Raw genomic sequence first — 26129 nt, 5'->3', positions numbered from 1 at the left:
TGGTAGAAAATGACTGATGTTTCTGAAGTGCTTACTTCCTGTGTCATCAAAGTACAACACTGATAATACAGTAAATACAACAGAACAAATTGAGAAAGACCTGCTAAATGCAACAAACCATTCTGATAGTTCTAAAACATTTCCTTAAACATTATGGCAATTCCAGTACTTTAAGAAATTACAATAACTGGGAAAATTATTGTAACAATCTATTTTGATAGATGAAACTACATGAACAGAACTTTTAAGTAGTTTAATTTATTGCAATATTCATCTACTATTCAACCCCAATTGCAAAACTTACATAAAAAGTTTTAATAAAGCAATTATGCAGTCTTGCACAAAGGGTAGCTTCCTTTTCACAACCATCTAATGAAAAGAAGACATATTTTATGATAGTGTACTACAGAACAGCAGATATTCATAGGAAAGGACAAAATGGGACCTACAAATATTTCTTTCATCAACCATCATTGTGTGATAAATTCATTGTCTAAAAAAGTAGATCAGCTGGGAGGCTCACAGACTATCACTGTTTAATATGAAAGACCGAGTAACGGCCCTTCCTACTGTCAGCTGGAATATATAACATTTTAACAATTTGTGATGACCTATGTTAAATACAAACACAAACCCATATGCCTTGCAGTGACATGAGCTGTAACTAAGGTCATCCAAATCTGGTTAAGTGTGCATTACCCCAGATATAAATATAAACTCTGAATATGGAGGTAGTATGTTCCTCCTGAACACTGATATATATCTACAAGTTCACATGGTGTTAAAATCCAAAATGAGTTTTGGCTTGTGACATCACTTTGCATGAGTACTGAGGCTGCTCAAGTATACAGTATATCCTTACTAATAAGTACAGGCCAGTGTCCACTGGCAGGATCTTGTGAACATGGTACATATAACAAAACTTTAGGTTCCATAAAAGGCAAGATATATTTATATTAACTAAGGAACCTTTAGCTTCTCAAGAAGGACAAGATATTATTCTCTCCTAAGCTTTTCAAACCAAGTAGTGAACTACATCAGTAAAGTAAAAAGTAAAGCTTTCCTGCTGTACACCATGTAGGCGCTAAGGGGGAAAGACAGTACAGCTCCTACCCATTCTTAACCTCAGCACTAAATAGGGGCAAGTGGTGTCACACCCTGGCCACACTTTACTATGGAGAATGGACCCTGCCACCCATTAGGTAGGAGGCTGGGTGGGCCCAGAGCTGATCTGGACACAGAGGCTTACTTACTTTACTTAGCTGGGGAACCATTAGCTTCTCAAGGACACTCTGTTGTAGAGGATATCAGTCTCTCCTATGCTTGTGAGACTAAGAAGTGAACCACATCAGTGAATTCAAAATCCAAAAACTTCTTTGCATAATATTACCTGACTAGAAGTATGTTCCAGTATCAAGGTATGTCCCAAAAGCACTCTGCCGGAAACCTGCACCACACCCGGGAGTGTTTATTACTAATATGTCACATCTGGGTGGAAGAATCTCAGGGGTTGGCAGGTGGTTCATCCAGATTGGTGTTGGTAATGGACCAGATTGCTCTTTTGTGGAAGTGATCTGCTAAGTGAGGAAAGTTATGACCTGAATAATACCATATACTTTGAATCTCCACCATATTTTCACTTCTCTGTGTTTCTCAAGAGACAAAACACAATACCGAAGCCTTCCTATACATGGACTCCAAAATTGGGACAAATTTGAGAGTTCTGATCTTGGTTGCACCTTGAGTTGAGTGGTAACATACTGACATGAGACACAATGTTTGAAACCTGACAGGGAATAGCTATTCTTATTGAGATATGCATAATTTTATTCAGTCCCTCCCCTGACTCATTATCCACAATCACCCTACCACATCTCATACAATGCTGGTTAACCACAGTAGCTGATGCATGGTTATAAACTAACCAAATAATAAATAGAATAGACTAGAAACAAATATATTTATCAAGCAACTTGAGTACAATTCCAGTTGACTTTTCTTGAACTTGAAAATACAATAATCAATAAAAATATTCATAATTTGCTTACTACACAGGAATCAAGTTGTAATCACATTGTTAATTTCCCTTCTATTTAACCTTAAAACTTTAAATCATGATACTAAACATATTTAAGCCAGCAATGAAAGATTATGTTTTATGTTACTCCTACTCTGTAGAGGAATTTATTTCAATTGGAAATCCTTAAATTCTTCATATATTTATGTAAATAACTGTGACAACTGTGTATTTATATTTGTACCTGTACTAAGTTCTGATATTCATATTATGACATGTTCCATATCCTTGTGCTATGAAGAATCCGCAGAATGAAAATAAATTTTATACTATTCTACTGAGGAAGATAATTTTACTAAAATACTAATCATTTATTTGTAGCTTATTTCAATGCTAATGTCAGTAGCTGAAACTATGTAACATCAAATGATCAGTTGATTAATGAGTACTGGATTAGTAAGGATATGGAAGGAAGTCATTGTGCCCTAATTTATGATACCACCCTGGCATAAGATTAAAGAGAATGGGGAAAACCACGAAATATATAAGCAATGATATATGGCTTGCAGACCAAGATTTGAACCTGGGAACTCTTGAATATGGAGCAAGAATGTTAAAATCTAATCATACTAGTGGTGGGTAGTTGATGACCGAATCATTACAAAGGGATTACTCCCTCCTTGTTGCTGGGAACTACCTGTCTATTGAAAAAAGAAAGAGTCGTTCCCTCAAATATTAGTGCACAACTCCACAGTTTCATCTCACAGAGATCCAGAACAAAGGAGCACATCTCACTCCCTGTCAATGGAAGTCACAAATGAAAAGGTCTCAAGCATAGATATTACCAACAGCCAACTTACAACAAAACTGCATTGTTTGCAGTCTGCTCCATACTAGACGTACACTACATTACTGAAATGTTTTGTATGAACTGTATTTCCCCAACAATTTATTTTCTTCCCTATTTCAAACTTAAAGTATTTAATATATTTCATAAATTAACATCACATCCACTTTAGTTATTCTTTATCATAATATTAGTGGATATACATTTGCTTATTATTTATTTATTTAATAATTACTATTGAGAAATGAGAGATGAAGATTACAAAAATTAGCTACAAGCAAATATTCTCCAGCAAAATTATTTGCTGTAAGTTTTTGATAATACTAAATCAATTTCAGATACAACAAAATACCAGCTTGTTGACTGAATCAGATATAAGTTGTCATAATCCAACTGTTAACAAATAGCAGAGCTTTGAATTTGAGGCAAACCTAGTATATTTATTAATTTGTTCCAGCATCGAAAAACAAGTGATTACAGGTAACAACTTCGTAGAACTGAAATACGTATTTATTTGTCAAAGTGGTCATTTCGAAGCAGTTTAATATTAAGTGGAATAACAGGACCAGTGCCATTTCCATTTAAAATCCCGTATTAATTTGCTTTCTTTACCACACATTATTAGGTTCATTAAATTAGGGAAGATGAGATGAGCGGAACATGTAGCACACATTGAGGAGTTAAGAAACGTGTAAACATTTTAGTTCAAGGACATGAAGGAGAGGGGCCATTTTGGTGACCCAGGCGTTCATGGGATGGTAACATTAAGATTATTAAAAAGTGTTCGTAAATGTGGACAGAATTAAATTGGCTCAAAATGCAGTGTAAACACTAATACCTCTTTTGTTCCTACTTAAAGCGGGGACATTCTTTAGCAGCTGGAGAACTGTCTATTTCCGAAGAACGAACCTGCTATATAATTCTTTTGTCGGAGAAGACAATCCACATTAAAAATGTGCGAAAATATGGACCACATTTCCACTACCAGTAAACTTAACTTCGACGTTTCAATCGTGAGAATCTTTCGACAAAAGCCTTCTCTAAGACGTGCACTGTCAAGTTAAACAATGTTGTCATGGAGGTGTGTTTAGAAAGCTGCCTTTCATCACAGTAACTATCTGCTCGATAACAAAACAACGATTCGTGGAAGGTGAAATAGGTCATTCGCCTAAAATTCAGGATTACAAAAACCAAAGGACCTAAAACAAACATGAACACAGAGTTTATATGGTACGTGATATGATTCTTGCTTTTTAGATATGTACCGTATTTTATTTTTAAACTACTTCTATAGGAATAAGTCGCTAAAATATCATAATTTTATTGGTAAATATAACCAGGGGCATTGGAGCTTGAGAATTCGGACGGGTCTAATAACACATCACAAAATACTTGGAGTTATACGAAATGTCACAAAAGCCTATGGTAGGAGACAGGAAGTTACGACCTCATAAACAGAAGGACGTGATATTTCGACCTCTAAGAAAGCAGGTTCGATTTAAGTAATTCAAAACCCAAAACATGTCAAATGAGATAATCTGAAAAATATAAGACGCGGAAATGGTACCACGACCTGCAACAAAATTAGTAGCAAAGGAGAGTGAATAACTTCGCATGCTGTGAAGCCTAATACCTTTTACTCATCCCCTGATCAAATAATGGAAGATAAAATTGGCAGGACATGTAGCACGCATGGGAACGTAACAAATACACACAATATTTTAATAAGAAATTCTAACGAAAAGAAACGTCTTGGGAGACATGGCTGTATGTAGCAGGAAAAGATTAAAATGAATCTTAAGGGCAGAGTAGATCAGAAAATGAATTTAAGTGGCCAAGGATAGGATCTAGCAGCGGGCTGTTGTGAAGACGATAATGCAATTCGTTTTCCGTAGGAGGCGAATATTTTCCTCAAGAAGACTCTGTCCCATAGGGCTAATTAGCTCATCACACAACACATAGAATATAATTACTTCATAATTAGTAAACGAAAATACGAAATATTTAATTTTAATTTCGAAACATTTACACAATGTCAGGAAAAGAGTAAATATTAATCATTATACTGTAAGTGAAATGTTTCTCTTTTCAGAAAAATCGTGCTTTGGACAAACAGCGGTGAATCGAAACACGTGTTGGACAAAGCACGCTGGGTTATCGCTTCTCTTTACTGAGATACTTTCCTCTTTGGGGATTTATTGAGAGCAGTCCTGGAACTTTGCTTTGTTCCCTTCCAGAACAGGAAGCGTTTCAAGTGACCGTCTTATGTTACGGCAGCAACAGTATTCATCCTTCCGTCTCGTCCTACCCCACAACATTATTGCTATTTAGAACGTTTCAGACAACAAACAACTTTAGAAAAAATAAAATATTTTGTGAATTTCTGTTCAGTCTATTCACGCCATAGAAACGAATAACTCCATCTGCTTATTAATGTGAATATTCTTCATAAATATTCATGTCTCTTTATGACCAGGCTGAAATAAATTACATAACGCAAACAATTAAAATCATAATATGCGTACTGATAAAATGACCACACAGAGGAAAGGGCTCTTATTTGTCATATAATCGGCTTGTTTTTAAATGCATTTAGTCCAACGGTCCACAAAGGTCCTGATTCTTTCACAGCAAAATGTTTCTGGTTGACTTTAACTTTCTTCGCATTACTTAATCTATGCTGATTCATTTGTCGGCTTCAGAAACTGCATGAACCATCCTAATTATCATCTTAATTATTCCTAAAATTATAACTAATTTATTTAAGATGCATTTTAATATTAAACTCCTATCCGCGCTTCAGTTACTCTAGGAATCTCTTCCCTCGTTTGAGGACTAAAATTTTGCACGCATTTCTCAACTCTCCATGCGTGTTACACGTCCACCCATCTCTTTCTCCTCCATCTTGTTTGCCAATTGAATAATACTGGCAGTAATTCAGATAACTCTTTTATAATAAGAGGGGGAGTCACGTTTTAAGAGTCGCATCACAAATTGTTTTGCACTTTCTTCTTCATGCATCAACGAGTAATCGATCTTTATATAGTTTAATAGTGCGATATTAACCGCTGAAGGAAATATGTAAAGTGACCTTGGCACTACGATTACGCTACAAAGAAGTGGAAGTTAAGTCATTCGAATTCTAGAGAACTTCGCAAGTCTAAGTGAAGATCATCTTCATGTTTTGCCAGTCCATCTTCCCAGGACCACTAGGCACGGGATGGTAAGGATCGGATCCTATCTTAACGCGAAGACAAAGAGAAATTTTTTCCGGGAATCTCGCCTTCCAATCGCATAAATAATAAGTAACTGTGCTCTTAATAAGAGATTCAGAACATTTTATGACCTTAACACAGCTGATGCAAATAAGAATTTAAGTAGCCACAGTAAAATCTAATAAAATACCACTTAACCCTTTGAAGCCGTAGCTCATCTAAATATTATTTAAGAATTCAGTACGTACCGCGAAGAAAACACTACACTTAACCATATAGAGATCAATAGATTCATACTGTTTAAGGAAATAGCCCCTGTTTACACCGAAAATCACACGAAAACAAATTAAAAATAGACTTATTTACTTCTAAGTAGGTGATACGTACAGTTACCACTTGGCTTTACAGGTGTAATTCTTAATTAACATTGAAGCTATAATTACAGTCCGATAAATATTTCTTTCTTACAAATTGACCCCACGGTTCGGAAAGGAGGTAGAAAGTCTTCTAGAATAAGAGAAATGTTCGCCGTGGCGGTGCGGCAACTTCTCCGACACTAGAACTTGGCGTTAAGTCTAAACGAAATGTTTCAGGCGAAAACAAGTCTCAGCTCAGTAGAATGGAAAATATTTATACTGAAACGTTCTACCATTTTAAAATTCCAGGAACTCTTTTGTTTCTGTAACATACATTGAAATGTCTGGTCGTGGGCTGTGAGCAGACCAAAGCCGACACAAATTCGATTCAACAAACTGATTACAGAAGAACCTCATACCGTTATCTCTTTGTGGATAATCGCAAAAATAGTCCAGTTCAGCGAAAATACATAAAGGGACAAATAAATCAAGGAAAAAAGGTTACACACATAAACTGTAAAAAGTAAACGTTTTCATGTTTTAATACAACTTGTATATTCAAAGAACTTCAACGTACAGCAAAATAAAACCTATATTAAACGTTTCCATAAATCTATAAAGTAAATAAATATGAATAGCGAGGAATTATCCACAAAGGGAGGTTTGTACCAGACTAGACGACGCTTCAAGCCACGTGGCAGCCTTCTTCGAACTCAGCGCCGTGAAAACCTCAAATCCTGCTAAAGGGAGATTTATTCTCTTTGCGAAATATCATACGTTGGGGCGGAAACAAAAACAGGTTTTAGGTCGACCTTACCAAAAGCAAGAAATGAAATAAGAATAAGCAGGAGGTATACATGCTCTCCCCACAAGCGCCTACATGGAGTATAGCGGGACAGCTTTCCTTTCCTTTCACCTTAAGAGATCCAACGATGTTAGAATGTTCTGGCTGTGTGAATACGATGTATTAGTTGCCTGTTATTTCTACAGAGAAATCTAAAATTTTCAATCGGGTGAAGAAAACAAATAACGTTAAGTGCACAACAAAAATAAATTACTCTTTACGTATTAAAAACTATTGATTTGATCAAATATTTCATTCTTATATTCCGAGCTTATGTAAAAATCATCGTAACTAAGTCCAACGTGAAGATTCCTCATTACACGTCGATGGTCGTTCACTTCGTCAAGAAATTCAAATTTCCCGCTCTTTATGGAGCGGAAAGACGAATAGTTGCAATAACCCTCCACTAGACCCTGTTCTGAATCAAATCAATAATGTCCACACCCTCACACCATATTTACTTAGATCTGCGGTCACAGCAGAACATGAACGAATTAAGTAACTTGACGACAGCGAGACCACGTTCACCATCGTAAATGGACCAAAGCGAGAAACAAATTTTATAAAATGCCTTGGCAAAGCATGTTTCATTAATATATACAAAGTCTGATATTTTATACGTTGCTTAAAATAATCAGAAACTACACAGAATGTCTGTTTTTCCTGTGAGATATATAATCATTAAAGTTCAGCAAACTCAGGCGACCTTGTGCTTAAAACCCATTACGATCTCTGAAGCTTTGATGCAGTTTCTTAAATGATTGATTACGAGTGTGGACTAAATTCAGTTAGTTCAGAAATGGACCCAGTACACACGCCAGCGAATAGGGTAAAGGGGGGGGGGTTATTGACCAGCTGAGCGACTATTAGTTTCAAGAAGGACTCTGCTTCACGGAGTTTATCTAGTTGAATTATTGATTGACCCTAATAGCAATGATCAGGTAATCTCTGATAGCCCCAGACTGCTCGAGCACGGGGTTCAAATCCCGTTCCTAGCATTTTGTAGGCTGGATCTACGTTTCTCTGCTTGAGCAGTCCTGTGTAAGTAGAAGTCCTCTGATAGCGTATCCCCCGTTCGAGTCTTATTAAAGTGCCTAACTATTCGTCCTTTTAGAATCAACCGTACGATACCAGACATATATATAGCCTCCGGAAAACTCACTTCTTTTTACGGTCTGATAACTAGAACAGCAAAGGAGATGTTACCTTGGAAACGAGCGACAGACTCCCACTATTCCATCACAATCTTGTGCGACAAGGTCCTCAGGTCTAGGTCAGCGCCCACTTCCCTCACAATGCTCAGGGGGAAGTTCTGTTCGCCCTGGGATTTCAAGAGCAACCTTTTAGTAGCACGGCTGGGAGTTGGCTCGCACTGCGGAAGCCTCATCTTCGACTCGATCAGCTCAGACAGAAAGTTTCTGGAATTTGGAGATAGCGGCGCTAGCCTGAAATGTCATACCCTCTGGTGAATTCGTTTGTACTTTATCACACTTCATGATATAAGGAAAGAGACCGGCGTAATTCAGAGCAGATTTTTGTACGGAATATTTTAGGGATACGTAGAATCGCAGCGAATAGGAATACCGCATTGGAGTTTCAAAGGGATAAAAGGAGGGGAAAGGTATTTTGTTTGGGTGTGAAATATGATCTTGAAGGTGGAAAAGGAAGAACTAGTAAGATTATAATATTGAGCAAATACGTTTATAATTTCTTAGTTATTTATTTATTCTTTAATTCAATGGCTCCGTGGAGGCGTGGTAAATAAATATCTGACTTATATACTACTACAGAATGTGAAAGGTTTAGAGACAAGGAATGATAGATGAGGACAAGATTTTAGAGTGGGACATATTATATTATTAAAACACTGTGAAACGAAGAAGTGAAGAGAAAATAATTTAGTATAACGGCTTAATGTTAATGAAGGTGCAGCTTATAAAAAATAACGAATCTTAATAATGTGACAGAACTGGGAAGCAGACTAAAATATCATAAAACAAGTGACTGAAATTCTTCCTGCGTCTTTCAAAGCTTCGATCGCGTAACCATAAATCTTTTGTCATATTCTGCTGAAGAAAAATATCTCAGCTGACTGCTTGAAGCAACATTCCATCAAAGATAAGTCAACTATTTTTACACGAATTTTGCAACTGATTCGGCACCCAAGGTTAAAGTCGATGAGTTTTAAGGGTTGTGAAGCATGAAAGCAGAAGAAAGTAACGTTACTTTCTTCGGCAACTTGCAGCGATCACGTGGAGTCCCATGGAACTACCTGTTGTTGGCGTTTCACTTGAGTGGCTTGGTGTAAACTTAGTGATACGAGGAACACACGTTCATCAAGAACAAATAGATTTACAATTTTTACAAAGATACTGTAACTAGAACAGACTCCTGCATATAAATTCAGAAGAATAAATATTAATAACAATAAATAATTTGTTGTTGTTGCTCTGTGTAGACTGGTAGAAGTTTATCGACGTTTCAGAAGTGTCTGCTCTCTCGATCGTCTCCCTGATGTTGAATGCGGCAAGCACTTTGCACCTAGAAGACATCTCTAATAAATCGGTAAGTTTCTACCAGACAACATGGCGCTAAAACCCAGGAGACAGCCATCTTTGTACTCCCCGCCGTGAGAATCTAAAACTTCAATAAATAATTTAATTTAATATATCAGATCAGATCATAACAAATTTAAAAATTTCTTTAGCAGATGAATTAATGTAACTAAACATAAGATAAAAGAGAATTTAATAATTAATAATACGTTCAAAACAAAGAAATTTCCTTAACGATGTATGATTTGAGGTTTTCACAGTAGTGAGTATGAAGCTTTCTGTCGTCTGGGTTGTTGCGCTGTGTAGTCTGGTCGATGTTTACCAACGTTTCAGAGGTCATACTGCCTCCGTTATCAGAGTATGAACATTTCTGTCTTCTGGGTTGTTGCGCTGTGTAGTCTGGTCGATGTTTACCAACGTTTCAGAGGTCATACAACCTCCGTCATCCCGCGTGCAGTCCAATTTCGGCCCTGACAATGGAGACAGTACGTTTCTTCAAAACATTGGTGTCTACCTATAAGACCACAAGGCATTGCAACCAAGAAGACAAACCGAAAAATTTAATTTGTAAATATATTTTGTGTTATCCAGTCTTAAGACAGGTAAGTTACTGCTCTTTTACCGGCCCACGAATTAATAAAATGTTGAGATCCACTGTGTTTGAACTAACATTTGTCCTCGAGGCCTTTGTTATAACGCTTTGCAACACACACGATAGTCACATAATTTTGCTCTAGCTCTAAAACAAAACCCGTCATCGAGAATAATCTATAAAAATAAAAACTAGCAACTGGAATCGGATTATATCATTTATTTTTAAGCGGAATTCACAAACGTGTTGGGAAGTTACATCTGTTTATCGTAATTCACCATGGCTCCACTTTATACAGTGCTGGAAACAAAACCTCTTTGAAAAGTGATCCTGTAATGAGCTTCTGAAATATGGAACTGCCTCCCTGCCAGCTACATGCAGTACAAAGCTTATTGTTGATATCAAACAAACTGAAGCTAAAACTCTGTTTATTTTGATATTGTTGCCAGTTTTAAATTGTTTATTACCTGCCAAACTGATTTCAGTTTGAAACAAATACTTTGTATAACAACGGTGTAAATCATAAATTTCAAAATGTATTTTGCCGAAATGTTAATACCAACTGAGAGATTCATAGTGAACTTGAAATTTAAAAAAAAAAATCCTGTGTTCAGACCAATTTCAGTTTTTATGTCCTCATCGATATTTTATGTAAACTACAAATGCAGACCAAAATCCTGGAAAAAGTGAGTTGCCTCAAATGACTAAATCAACTGCCTTGAAACACCTTGAGAATACGGTAGTCGCTTAGCTGGTAAATGAACTCCCCGCCGTCCAGAGAATCGAACGTTAATCGCCGCGAAAACAAAAGCCTGTCAATTACCCTAACCTGGGCCCAGAAAATCAGATTAACCCTACCGTCACCAGAACGCAAGACAAATCAACAGATAACAAAACTGTCAAAATTGTGGTAAATTTTAAGTAGATATTAAAGGCAGTAACTAGTAACAAATAAAACACCACACTCACGTTGATGCAGATTAAAATTACTTGTTAACTTGTATTTCCAAACATTGTGGCTTTCCGTTTCATAATTAGCAACGTAAATATAAAAATAATAGATTTATAATTTAGCTGTTTCCATACGTGTGTAGAACCTGACCTTTCACTATAACGGACAGACACAGGCTGAGGGTCTTTGAGAACCGAGTGCTGTGGAGAATGTTCGGACTTAAGTTAAGTGAAATAACAGGATAAATGGGAATTTAACCTACGCGGGGAGCGATCAAATCAACGAGACTGAGATTGGCATGGCATGTAGCACACACCAGATAAGAAATACATATAAAATTTCAATCAGAAAACCTGGAAAATGGGTACCACTTGGGAGGCCTATGGATTTTAAACAAATATGATGCGACGGTGCAGATTGAACTCAAGTAGCTCTAGTTAAGATCCAATTGCTGACTTTTGTGAACACGGCAGTGCAATTTCGGATTACAGAACGGATGGGAATTTCTTGGTCAGCTAGATCACTAACACATTTTTCAAAAAGGTACACGGAGTTAGTTAACTTATTAATTTTAGAAACGCCACTTCTCCAGAAGGTTAGTCTCTATAAGTAGATTACATAAAATGCTAGTTAAGACATAAAGACTGATATTGTTAATCATGATTAACATTTGTTAGTTAGATTATTTACACAGAAGGATTTGTCCGCCTGACACTCTGTTTTTACAGTACACAGCTGTAACGTAATTGTCTCTAGATAAGCTATTCGCTTACTATACAATACTTATTATTATAAAAAACATTTCCAATTCCTCATTCCTAATATATATTACTGGATTCATTCTCCCATTTACAGTGTCTGAAATTGGACTGCATAAGGCGTGATAGCTTCTTGAGGACTACTCTCCATATAGTTACTTTAAAACGTAACAGAAATTTCAGAATATGTGGACGCGATGCGCCACGGGACAGGCGTGTGGAATTGACAGAGACAAGGAAGACTTTGTGGCTTTGCCGAACGCGTTAATTCCATGGGCATGGTTCCGCATTGTCACTGTGAACCTGTTCAATTGAATTAACTACTCCATCGCTTCCCTCCGACAAGCACATCTGAAACACAGAGAAATTACAAACAGTTACTGTCGCTTTCAGGGAACCGCACTTAGTTTGGAACGGATTTTTTTTTTGCCGCCTCAAATCGGATCTGCAGTTTAACTGCGTTCTACCCACTCATTGTCACAGTGTCCTACCCAGCACTTAATTCCATTTTCTAAAGGAGTCCGAAATTGGTTGGTGCTTAAGAACACACGAACAACTTTAGTCTTACATCTCATGTGAAAATATTAGTTTGATGCGAAGGGCAACGATCAGTTTTACGTTTTCCTCAGCGTGTTTCTGTGTGTAAATGTGGAAGTTCTGGTGCAGATGAATTAGCATGGAATTCTCTCCAATGCGCTCCACTAGACGTGACAGACGAAGGGAGCTCTGATAAGAAATGTCCTTCACTCATAAGCCTATTATTCCGCATCATTAGCTTCTGCGATGTGGGGCGATTACTATTTGTATAAAGTCCCTTCTGCAAAACAAGAAGATGGACTGTCATGGCACGAATTTTTAAAATGCGAATATCACGGTTTCCGTTCTGCTTCGAATATAAAATAACCAACATAATGATGAGGACTTTCGTCAAGTACAACCTGATGACGGAAGCAGTATGAACCCTGAAACGGTGGAAATCTACCAGACTATACAGCACAACAACCCAGAAGACAGCAGACAGGGATCTTCAAAGTTATCTAATATTAACCCCAAAAATCACGCAATCTTTAATGTACTTGTAGTCAAGCAATATGATGCCTCTGTGATTCACCCTCTGCGGAGAATCATTAACCTAACCTAACCTGAGGTAAGTCAACCAAAAGGAAGGTAATCTACCCCATTATCAACTGACGTCATTTGCAGACAGTCGCTAAGCTAAAAAAAAGTTAATGCCTGTGATGGGAATCGAAGGATTATCCCATCACCACCCTTCGTACTATCTTTTACTTTTTCGTCGTAAATTTTTTGAAATATTACAAAACAAAAAACTTCTAATATAAAGCCCGTTATCCGATTATAATTGCCCAAATCCGTCTTATTCCCTAACGTTCAGTGATTAGAGATTCACGAACAAAGAAACGAACACAATAAAATTTTCATATTACATGTTGTAGTTGTTTCTTAACTCAACAACCCGGTTGTGGGTTGTCGCCGCCTCCTTTTCGGATATTTCTTGGTCTTTGAAGTGTGCGTTTGTGAGTAGTGAGTGACCAGCCCACTGACTCTGCACAATTTCTACTCAATCCTGATTTGACTGCCAGAGCCATCTAGCAGTTAATCAGGAGATACGTGGATGAGAAATGGCCGCTGAATTTTGCTTACGAAGCATCTCGTATCATTCTCGTAAGGTTCTTTTACATGTCGTAAATCTACGAAATGGGACCGTCGGCTTTACTTCCCCTCCGAAGGAAGTTGTGCTACGGATTTTTATCACATATAAAAATCCATCGACCTCGGTCAGGATTGAACCCGGGTCCAGTGGCGAGCACGCTAACTACTAGTCCACCAAGGGCGACACATATAACATGTAGCAAACTATTTCCAAAGGCTACAGATGTTAACCAGAGCTTCTACAGAGCCAGGAATCAGGATAGGCCTATATATTTATTAATGTTTGCCTGCCTTAGTCACTTTTTTGATCGTACGCACTGCAATAATGGAATTGTATGGAATTGAAATGTTGTTTTATGACATTAATTGTTAATTTTTATTTTTGTGTTATTACTTTTATGTCAGCGTTAACGTATAGGAAATTAATTGACTCCAAAAATTGAAACCTATAATTTTTATAAATGTAATTTGTGAGTGAAATTGGGCGAGGTAATTGAATCACGTTCTACGTACACCAGAATATTGCTTATTAACTCCATGGAACTGTCGTTTTTCAAAACGAAGTAGTCGCTTAGTTGGTTAAGATATTTCCCGCCGTTAATGAAAGCTAAAATTTCATTACCGCGTAGACAGATCCGCCACTGGACCGTATCCTGAGCCAGATTATTCCAGTCCAAAACCTCACCTCCATTTTAATAGTGCAATCCTATCTATTCCTTGGTGCCCCACAATTTTCTGTGCCTCCCACTCATACTACATGCCCAGCCCATCTCTGATGTTGAACTTTTGTCGAAGAGTAGATGTACATGGCATCGTAACACATACATTTTCTAAAAGAATCTTAATAATCTACGTGGGATTATGACAAAATGCAAACGTAAGCTGCGTGGAACGAGTACCTAGTTACCCCTGACGTAGAAGGGTCTTTGTTTGTAATGTGGCGGCTACAGATCGTTTCATTTCGTGGGCGTTTGAGCTTCCGTCCCTATAACAAGGCGTCACTTATCGACGTCACAGCTGACAAAAAAAACAACATCGCAATTACATACTTGTTACTTGTTTGGTTTTCTCCACGTGGATTAATTTTACAGCTCGAAGGATGAAGAAAATGAGAGTTTTAGTTCGTACATTTACATTTCAGCAGAATTATAAAGAATTTGTCACTACTTTTGGGGCCGTTTCATTCAGACTGCGCTCAAAGCTTAAGCAATGAAGATAGTTTATTCAGAAAATTTGAAGCTTAGGATGACGCGTCATGTTGATACAATTATAATATTTACTGACAAGCTGAGCGACTATCAGCTTATCTGTTCAACGGGGGTGGGCTACCTACTTTCCTCAGATTCTGCAGACTATTGATGTAAAACAGAGGGCGATTATTCTCTGCCTCGCCTTGCGAATTACAACTCATGATCACCCTCCCACAGTTGATATGTCGTCATTAAATAACCTACGAACTAACCACATAACCCACGTAATTAAGAAATAAACACTAAAGCAATATTCGAAAAAAGACAAGGTTTTAGCCGGATACTGATTGGTTCTTAGCTTTTGCAATGGCGTTAATTCGGTTGAAGAGGTTATGGGGCTTGGATTGAGACGAGAAAGCCATCGTAAGATTTGTACAGGCGCCTGTGTGCAAGGAAGTTGCCTGAAACACCCTGGACATTTGGAACGAAGGATGTTGAAGCTTGGAAAAACTGCATAACGTGGAGATTCACAACTTGTACCCTTCCCCAGGTAATATTAGGGTAAACAGATCAAAAATAATGAGATGGGCGTGAAATGTAGCGCGCATGGGAAGATGAAAAGTGCACACGGACTTCTGGTTTGAAAGCGCTCAAAGGCCTAGGCAAAACGGAAAGATAATATTAAAATGAATCTTAGAAACAAATGGTTGGATTATGTAGACTGAATTCATCTGGCTCAGGACAAGAAACGTTTCGGGCTGATGTGATCACCATGATAAACAGTTTGGTTCCTTGAAACGTAAAGGAATTTCTTTTGTAGCTGAGCATTCTATATAAAATCATGAAGAAAAACGCTGCTCCATGGAGCTAGTTAACCTACCCTGGAGGGAATAAGAAATAGGGCAGTTAGTAAGGTAATCGAAATTCGAACAGAGTTCTTGCTTACGGCTTGACTGTTAACAAGTATACTGCTCTCTATATGCGTTTAATATTTCGGTATGGAATCATCGATTCGTGGTAAATAATCTGTGAGTGAGTTTTCCTTTTCGCTTTGAAGCCATAAGAACTGCGAGAAAAGATTTTGTCTTTGATATTTCGTTCTAACTGAGCTGTCTATGTCAGTGTATCACAAAAGAACGTGTTTCGTGGAGCAGAAGAGATGCAGGCTTATTAAACACACACAACCAGCTTCGAAATTCCTGGAAACCCGGTTAATAGAGATGTTTGGTGGAATGAAAACTCGTATTGATATAATCTGCCTTAAAAAAACCAAGCAAATTATATTTTGCTACCTGCAGAAGATGTGGGATAGGAATGTTAAGAATTAATTAAAAATCCATTTATAGCACCTTATTTAGATTTGATGTTGTTAAATCAGGACAATATTTAATTACACATTCAAATATAAACAAAACGCAGCAGAAGAGTGTTCATGACAATAATATAAAATATAGACCCTGCTTTATACAGAAATTAAAATTTATTAACAAGGACATTTTCAGTCGTGCGTTTGTATATTACTAACCCTGTAACGTTAGTAAAATGAGCTACAAACAGGGTTAAACTTTCGACAGAGGCGGGTATGTTTTCCATGGTTATTTAATCTAGATTGGTTCTAGGGCCCGCGCAGTCCTGGATCCAATGCAACTGAAAATAACCACGGTAGGCCTTAATAAGGACAGTCGGTCCCTGAAATAAGAAGCCCTTGTGGAGCAGAGTAATTCTTTAGAAGATAATCACTCATCTGATTACGTGAATACATTTTATGGAACCTGAACATTCCTTTCAGTATTTACAAAAACCCTTGCATGTCCTGGATATGACACAGAAATATTTCTTTAACGCTGAGTGAATTCGGTGGGATTTTCGATCGTAATTTATTCTACAGTCTCGTTCCATTCGATGTTTCATAAACATGCTACCAACACTTTCAACATAACGTTTGGTGAATAGTGAAGTACGAATGAGGTCGGAACAGGCCAACAAGTTTTCTGACTCCTTCACTGCTAGTGATTAGGATGAGTACAAATTACGAAGTGCCTCATTATGCAATACATTCTCCTGTAATTTGTTTCCGTAGTTTCGCGTTTTCTTGTCAGAACTTTGTCATCAACAGTCAATGTCTGTTTGTTCCTTAATGTATGAGACAGAACAAAATTAGACCTACGGCGTTTTTTAATGTTACCTAGTCGCGTTTCGAAGGCCTAAGAAACAGGGTTATGTTTTGCGTTGAGTAATGAAATAATTCTCTTATCTTTATTTACATATGTGGTTTTCGTACTAAATCAAGTCTTTCGGTTCAGTAGACATAATTCCAATTAACGTGATACTGTTAGTCAGGCATGAGTATCTTAAGTCTTCTTTGGTGTTTTGATCCAGTGAAGCATACAACCTATAACCTAAACAAAGAGTATGTTACCTCTTTGAAAAAGTCTTTGAGAGTTCACGTCATGTCCCTGACAAATTCAATTACACTGAACTGCGTGGAATTTCGCTGCTATTCCATTTTGACATGGCCGGGCGGCGTGTACACAATCTTATTACTGCCCCTGTGTTTTAGGCCGAGGGAAAGACGAGAAACATTCGTCTGAATACAAACTCGCAAATCCAGTGAATAAAAACTAAAAAGGACGCGACATTAAATAAGAATATAAATTGAAAGAGCCAAGAAAGGTGTGAAATGTATAAAAAATTAAGCCAGAAATCCAAGCGTGGACTACAAAGGTAATATTAAAATTTAATAAAAATAAATACGTATGAAGGATTTGACTGGATTCATCGGACACAAGACTCTTATTAACATGGTGATAAACGTTTGAAAAATTAGTCCTTTATAGAAAATCGCTTTACAGGTTAGGTTATTATGAAAAGAACAGTTACAGAAAACCCATCCTACATGGGCACCATATTTTATGACTTAGAATTTATACATATTTGTAAACGTTTGTTCTATAAGACAAATTTAACAAAGTGGCGACAGGACCTACCACCTCACATTGAGGAAGCCACAAGTTATTCTCTTATTCAGCCCACTGGATCCTATCCTGAACTAGATTATACCAGTCCACACACGCCCTCAAACATTTTAATATTATCCTTCAATACGCATCTTGGTCTCTCATTTGACTTATCCCTAGGAGTTTTTAAAGCTGGAATATTGTACCTCATTACATGCAACGTCCACCTCGTCCTACCCGATTATATCAACCTAACATTAAGCGGTGTAGAGCACATATTATAAAGCTCCACCGCGATTAAAATAATGGAATTGTAACCGAGATTCCATCGAATCTAGCAATGTAACAATTGAATCTATTATTTATAAAGAAATAAGTTCTTTCTGGGCATTTCCTGAACAGAAATACACTGCAGTGAGAACCACAGTCAACATTATTCTGTTTTCTATGATTGGCGACAACTGGCCTTCAATGAATTTCAAAGGAATAGAATCCTTCTTAAGAAGCTGGCAGTAGCTCAGATAGTCCAGAATTTTCCGTCTTTTATAAACCCCGATAATGTCAGGCGGGATCTATGGGAGATAGGAGTTGAAGGAGACTGGATTTTGTTGGCCCAGGAAAGGGACCGGTGGAGGGCTTTGCCTAATACGGTGATGAAAGTTCGGGTTCCTCAACCCATCTAGTTAGTTAGTTAGTTAGTCAGTTAGTTAGTTAGTTAGTTAGTTAGTGGAATATGGACACGCGATACCAAAGGGTACTCGTACGTAGGTCTAAATTAATTAGGGAATGGTTTAATTCTGGGCGCATGCGCCATATCCTCCAACGTATGAGGGTCTATTTGAAGTTGTAATGAGCACGAACTTGTGAGGGTGAAACAGATCCCCCGTCTTTTCTCGCTATAAAGGAGAAACAATTGTACCACGAAGCAGGCAGCTTTGATACTCCTCTCTGAACACATTTCGATGTGCTGCATTCTGTGACAGCTGCCCAGTCTTCTGTACTTGGACTTGTAGATAGGTAGCAGCGTCTCAGAGGAAGAAACTACGCACATTTTACCTCACAAATAGATAATCCACAAGAACAAATATTGAGGTAAGAAAATACTTGAATAAAGTATAAATTTTGATTACTCACGCTTAAGAATTGACTCTGAGAGGGACAATGATGTTAACAGGACACTATTTACACTTCTAAGAGTTGTGTCAAAATATAAGACGCACGTAACTAGAGTAATACCAAGGCGAAAACTTACTAAAATTGTATAGGGTTATAGCCGTTTGAATTATGGATGCTGACGGGAGAAAAAGTGTAAGAATGTAGAAGGGGGAGGCGAATTCCCTGAGAGCGGGAAAGACAAGTATAGTAATGATGATAACAATAATAACTTGTCTCTTGCTTCATATAGCAATACCAACCGACAGAAATGTAATTAAGAAGAAAGCGGAGAATATCTTGAAATACAACGAACGTGGAAAGTGAAAGCAAAAGTAATTGCAGTAATTATAGGAGAAACTGAAACTATCTCCAAGGCACTCAAAAAATATTTTGCCAACATCCCGGGCGAACACTAAATTAGGGAAATTATGAAAACCGCCATTTTAGGAGCATCTTACGTCACTCGAAAGACGCTCATGTACAATATATAATAATGCATCACGCTGAATCTGTTTAATGCATGTAACACGTATTAAAAATCAAAATGTATTTGAGAACTGGCTGCTGCACTACGTACCTCAGGGACAAGGCTTGTCTCAGGTACACGGAAGTAATTACCCTGTAAAATGACGAATAGATGGGATAATAATATAGAATGAAGAATGAATACGAATATCGAAGCTGCTTTATCGATACAAACCGGAAGCTTGAGATGTCAGGAAATTCTTATAAAAAAGTTTTAATTCTTGTAACAGGAACAGACGAAGAGCTTAATGCTGTTGCTAATGATGATGAAAATATCGAGCAATCATGGCAGCGCTAATAGGATTACTTTACATTAAGAAATATCACGCTACCATGGCGACCTCATTCCCGGTGAGTGTTATCGCAACTGATCCACATAATAAACATAAGAAGGAGCTTGTAAGCAACGAATTGCAGAGACGGAGAATTACGTCGCGACCCTCGATGCCTGCATTGCACTGACACACTTTGCCGCTGATTTACTCTAATAAGTTCTTGGCAATTACTCTTATTATTATGATTAAATCACAATAATTTATTTCATAAACGAACCATGATCTGATTCATACGGTTTCTCTCAGCCGAAGTCAAGTGAACCACCAAAGATGGCCGTCTTCTGGGTTGTTGATTCGTGTAGTCTGGTAGAAGTTTACCGACGTTTCAGAGGTGCTTGCTGCCTCCATTAGGATGACGAGGCTGCAACCGCCTCTGAAACGTCGGCAAACTTTCACCAGACTACACGACAGACTGTTACTTTAACATTCATTTTAATATTATCCACATATTTACGATTGGATATGCAAAGCGCCTCTTCGCCTCAAGTTTTCCTTACAAAGTTTTATATCACCTGGTACATTTGAGTACTACCTTATTTACGTCGATAAACATCGACCTGATAGTCCAGCATCGTCAACACAAGTAATTCCACTTCTCAACATCAAAATCCACTTGAAAGATTGCTTCCTCTGCAAAGCAAGTTTTAACATGTTTTAGAGCGAATTTATCTATCTCCGTTGACGAAAAATCTTTATAAACTCTGTTCTTTACAGTAATTAATTTTCTAAAACAAAAATATCAAAATAGCTAACCCCACTTCACATAATCTTACTTCATAAGAAATCACTTCTTAATTAAGCATTCCATTATTATGAAATTAAGAACACGCGATTCAGAAAAATGTTTTCTATCATTAACTACTAAAGAAAGTGTGTGGACCAACTACAGTAGTGTGACATTTTAGCCGATCGATTGAGCTTTTTGATCGTACATTGTAATCGGTGCGAAAGTGTCACAAGTCTTGCTGCATTCCATATAAGCCGTTGAACACACAGGGACTAGCCAGTTACAGACACAGAAGTGAACTAGGGTAAACAAATGATAATAAAACATTCCCAGGGCAAACTGTTTCACAACATACATAAATGCACTGAGCCTATATGAATGAAAAGCCGGGCTTTATACGTATTATGACGTATGTTCGCCAGATATTGTTTTATGGTCACACTCAGAACTTCTCGTCACTGCTATAGAATCTATGCCACAAAATTTGCAACAGGATGGACGAGAAATCTGTGTAGTACGTGTTATCTGATGAAGGATGAGAAACAACAGAGAAACCCCACCGAACAAACTGCAGGAATCAAAGAAATCAAACCCCAAAACATCGGCATCTACTCGTTCGTCATTGTCGCGAAATGTTCCGCATTAATTGTTACCAACAAATCGACATGAAAAGCAACATCGCTTATCGCGGACGTATTCTCGTTTCAGTGGACCTACCATCTACAACTTCTTAAATCCACGATTTTTTTTGAAGTTTCGCATTGTGCAATAAACAAGGAGATGGACCTACAAGCAAAATATTTAGTCCTACATTAAATCACAACGAACAACGAGGATTCCACTGTGATAGTAATTAACCCTGTTGGTTCAGTGAGGCAGAAATGTTCTGCCATTGATTGGACTCTGTCCATAACTGGGTCAAGGGCACGTGCTTTGGAGCACGAGATAATCGAAGCTCACGTTACCATAACAACACGTCGGGATTTGCCCATCATAAGTATCCGAAAGATGGGATAACATTTTTTTACGTGTCTACCACTGACACAACGAAACAAACTCCATGAAACAGAATCATAATCGGACAGCAGATATTCGCTCGGATGGTCACACAACACCTTTGACGGATGCGAAAGGTTTATTAACGTTTTATAAAATGCCCGACACTGAACTCTTTGAACATCCATTTTAATATTCTCGTTCAATATACACCTAGGGCCTCAAACACTTTCTCTTTCGCGTATTCTTGCCAGATCCCCCCCCCCACACCTGCCGTTGAACAATATCTTCCACGGGCCTATTTAACCATATCACCCTTTTCTGCAACGATACATCGAAGGGAAAATAATAATTAATACAGGATTTATGTTTGTTAAACCTACATCCAGTTAAAGTCGCTCACGAATAAAACTCATGATGAAACTGTACTTGCACACGAAATGCCTTGTCCGGTTAAGCTAACTCAAGACATTTGTAGCCAGGAACACTGTTTCTGTTTCAGAACTTAAAAGCAGTAATTCATTATTTAAGAAATTGTCTGTAGAGACTGTGTAATTTGTTCTACACGTTACAATAACGACATAAAAGCATTTCTTCCATTCTTGACTGAGAGGCTAAAATTTCTCTGCTCAATTCTGCAGACTACGAAAGTGCACGAGAGAAACATTTCCCAGCGGATGTTTAAGTCGCAATCAATACGACTGAGTTTATTTGCTAGTATTATCCAGGAGGGGAACACTGTTGCAAATCACGTTAAATATTAAGATGAAGTCTAAAAGGGCAGATCTTACGCAAGCATGTCTATAATAAAAAAAAACACAAAATTCAAGCAGCCATAGGCCTATATCCCTCTCTGCACTTGGGCTGACTCTGTTTCGACCTAAAGAGCATTACCGTGTTCACAAAACAAGATGAATCGAGTCTCCCAATCACATTATAATATCTATTTCAAAATTTTCACCAGCTACTATTTTATCACATCAGGTTTCCGGCAGAAATTTTTAAGGCCTGTTATTTTGTTAGAAGTACACAACAGTGCGAGTAAAATTTAAATGTTTAACCCCGCAGAGTAAAAACGCAGCTTCACTCAACGCGTATTTAAAAAAAAATCAGAACCGACTAAAGGGGTGTTGGTGAACCGAGCAATTTAATTAAAGTACAGCAATTTTATCTGACTATAATTAGCGGTTAAACAACAGATTTAAACATGGATATAAGTACGTACTTGACCTGTTTTATGTCATGATTTTAAACTAACTTAACAGAACTTTTTTATTCTCTTTCAACGAATAAGGTGCAAAATTCTTTACACTACCAAATATAATTAATATTGTACAAAAGTAACAAAACCTTGCCGTCAAAAACACTGTTTCTTAGATACAGAATTGATTAAAATCTGTTACTAATTGTCAATGTTGGTGTTCTGTGTTATAATACCGTGCGGACTTGAAGGCACATTACAAACATTTCGGAGGAACATGCCGCCTCCATCATTATCCCTAAAGAAAACTTGGTGTCCACCTACCAAGTCCATCTTCACCGCCATGAGACTATGGAATCTTTTACAGTTTGGCAAGTTGACTGCAAGCGAATACAAGGGACAATAGGAGCTCAGTATCACGAGCTACCTTCCCGATCCTTACTTCTCGGCTTCAGAACAATAAGTCTTTCCGAGAAATTCCTCTTTCGCTGTCATCCCAGAAAAAGGCCCACGAACACACGCCAATTGACAGCTCAGGGTGAGAGCGTCTTTGGTCACTATCCTCTGTACTTGAACAAAAAACCGCGACATCGGACAACCTTGAAAAAACTCAGCTAATATTTCTCTGAGGTAATTTTTACAGTTTGTGAAAGGGCGTTTATTTCTAAGATCTCTGCATCTTGCATCTACAGAAAAATGAACATAAAATGCGTAAGACTGTGGTCGGATTTTTCTATGCAGCTTTACTGGGAACTGGTAGGTGACGCAATACGATACTGTCTCCATTATGATAAATTCTCCCTAAAGCCATTAATTTATTCTAAACTTTATTTCAACATAGGCCTAATTTGATTCTGTCAAAAGCTGAAGTATGTGGCCATGATAATTTAGTTTCGTGTCTAATAAAAAGTGAATATGCTGAAGTAATGGACTAAAGAAATTTAGAAGACAAAATAGAATCTTGAATAAAACACTGAAAAATACGATGTTTAAGACAGGTGCATTATAGGACTTTTTTACAATATTTTTCTTGAATTTGGTGTACCTAAGAAGCATCAGGCTAATAAAAATATGTTTAAGTGAAAGCTCTAGTAAAATTCGTGTAGGTAAATATTTGTTCGATGCATATCCTACTCAGAATGGGCCCGTAACAAGGAGATTTTCTGTCGCTGCTGCTTTTATATTGTGCCTTAGAATATGCCATCAGGAAAAATCAGGGCGGTTTCGAACTGAAAGGGACAAATCAGCTGTTGGTCTCTGCTGATGATATAAATACTGTAAAAGCGAATACAAAAATACTCTCAAGGGCTGGTACGAATGTTGGTCAAGAAATAGATGCAGAAATGACAAAGTACATGATCATGTCTCGGCATCAGAATTCAGGACAGAACCAAAATAATATTTTGAAAATTTGAGGAAATTCAAGTACTTGGGGATGATACTAAAAAGTCAGAATGAAGTCCATGACGAAATCAAGGGCAGATTAAGTTCAGGGAATGCTTGCTATTATTCAGTCAAAAATCTTTTGTCCACCCCTCTCACAACAAAAGGATGTAGATGTACAAAAGTGTAATTTTTCCAGTTGTACTGTATGGGTGCGAAACTTGGTATTTTACTTTGAGCGAGGAACATACATTGAGGGCCTTTGAGAGCAGAGTGTTGAGGAAGATATTTGGACCTAGAAGGGAGGGAGACAGATCGTGGACAAACTTTAAATAATAATGAGCTTCACGGCATCTACTCCTCACCTGATATTGTCTGGGTGATTAAATCGAGGAGGATGAGGTGGGCAGGACATGAGGCATGCATGGTGGAAGGGAGGGTTGTTTACAAGGTACTGGTTTGGAGACCTGAAGGGAGGAGGCCGCTGGGAAGACCTCGGCGTAGGTAGAAGGATAACATTAAGATGGACTTGAGGGAGATAGACATTGATGAAGCGAACTGGATGCAGCAGGCTTAAGATAGAGTCCAGAGGCAGGCCTTTGTGAACTCGGTGACGAACCTTCGGGGTTTTATAAAGAGTGGACTAATGTTTGACAAGTCGAGCATACAATGGACTCGTCAAAGAATTTTCTGCACCATAGAGCGAGTGAGTGAATGGGTATAATGGGATACTGTATATTACTAAGTGTATGTGACATTTATACCTAACCAAGTTATCTGTATAGACGCCACACGGCAGAAAGCTATATTACACAAATGTTGCTACCATTAGCTTCGTCAGTTTTTCTGCGAATGCGTTAAGATAAGAAAGGGAAAGGGAAAGGGGATCAACATACAAAATAAAATCATTCTCCGTTGAACTTCGAAGAGCTTTTTAGATGAGCGTATGAAGAAAGGTAAAATTTTAAAAAGACTTATGAGTCACTGTAGATCAATCAATAAAGAAAACGACTACTGGATGAGCGTCTGAGTTTCGAGTACGGGTTATGATCTCAGATCTCTCGACAGTCACTGATTTCAAATTTCTTATCTCAATAAAACCCACAGAAATCGAAGCATAGTCTTATTAAATTCTATCCTGTTTATTGAAAGGGAGGAATATTTATCTTATTTATTTCTGGCGTAATTTCGAGACTGTCTTTACCTTAAACATACAGCACCGAGCGATAGGATAATTTTTAACGAAAATGATAATTTGGTAAGGAAATGAAAGGAAGCGACATTTGCATGGAGGGGCTGAAGAAAACCACGAAATTCATCATTCACAATAGCCAGACTCCGCAATGAAATTTTAACCCGGGATCTTCCACCACGAAGCAGGGCCGCTAACTATTCAGCTGCGTTCAATTTCAGTGTTCAAGGGTGCGGGGAGATCATTCTTGTTACGGATGTGAAATTTCAGACAAATAACTTGTCCGACTTCGATGTGCGTGAATCACTAGAATTCTGATGTTATTCGCACATCAAAGCAATCATTTCCCATTATCAGTGCAGTTTATTTATAACCCATTCATTACGGCTAGAACTTAGGCATTACAGCTGCACAAAGTAAACCTCTGGCCTTTCGGGAGAATTATCCACCAATTTTCCTACTTGACGTGGGGATCTTCCAGCCCCAAGGCACCCACGCAGACCTGCACATATAGAAGATGACACACGCACTCACCTTCGGTGGGATTCAAACCCAACATCGCAGTGTTCAACGGAGAAGACCCACGCCTCGGGCAACGTGATCTGTATAATTAATTAATCCTTCAAAGCCCAGAGCCAGCTACACGTGCTAGCTACTTAAA

At 37.9% G+C, this 26129-nt stretch overlaps 1 protein-coding gene across 6 annotated transcripts in view; it reads right to left on the bottom strand.

The window, feature by feature from the left end:
* Window positions 1-10625: 10625 nt before the first annotated feature.
* Window positions 10626-26129, bottom strand: part of LOC110838601 (tachykinin-like peptides receptor 86C) — a 52132-nt gene continuing 36628 nt past the window's right edge. For 5 of the 6 annotated variants that reach the window (XM_087342262.1, XM_087342248.1, XM_087342253.1 and 2 more), the window contains one exon: window positions 10626-12487. The gene's annotated coding sequence lies outside the window, so the exon portion shown is untranslated. Of the gene's footprint in view, window positions 12488-20501; window positions 20600-26129 lie in introns of all 6 variants that reach the window. The other variant, XR_015533422.1, reaches the window with a different exon arrangement.

This window comes from Zootermopsis nevadensis, unplaced genomic scaffold (assembly GCF_977971745.1).
Source record: "Zootermopsis nevadensis isolate Lab colony 2312 unplaced genomic scaffold, Znev_1.0 Znev_ptg000003l, whole genome shotgun sequence".
Lineage (NCBI taxonomy): Eukaryota > Metazoa > Arthropoda > Insecta > Blattodea > Termopsidae > Zootermopsis > Zootermopsis nevadensis.
This window is presented reverse-complemented; position numbering and strand designations above follow the sequence as displayed.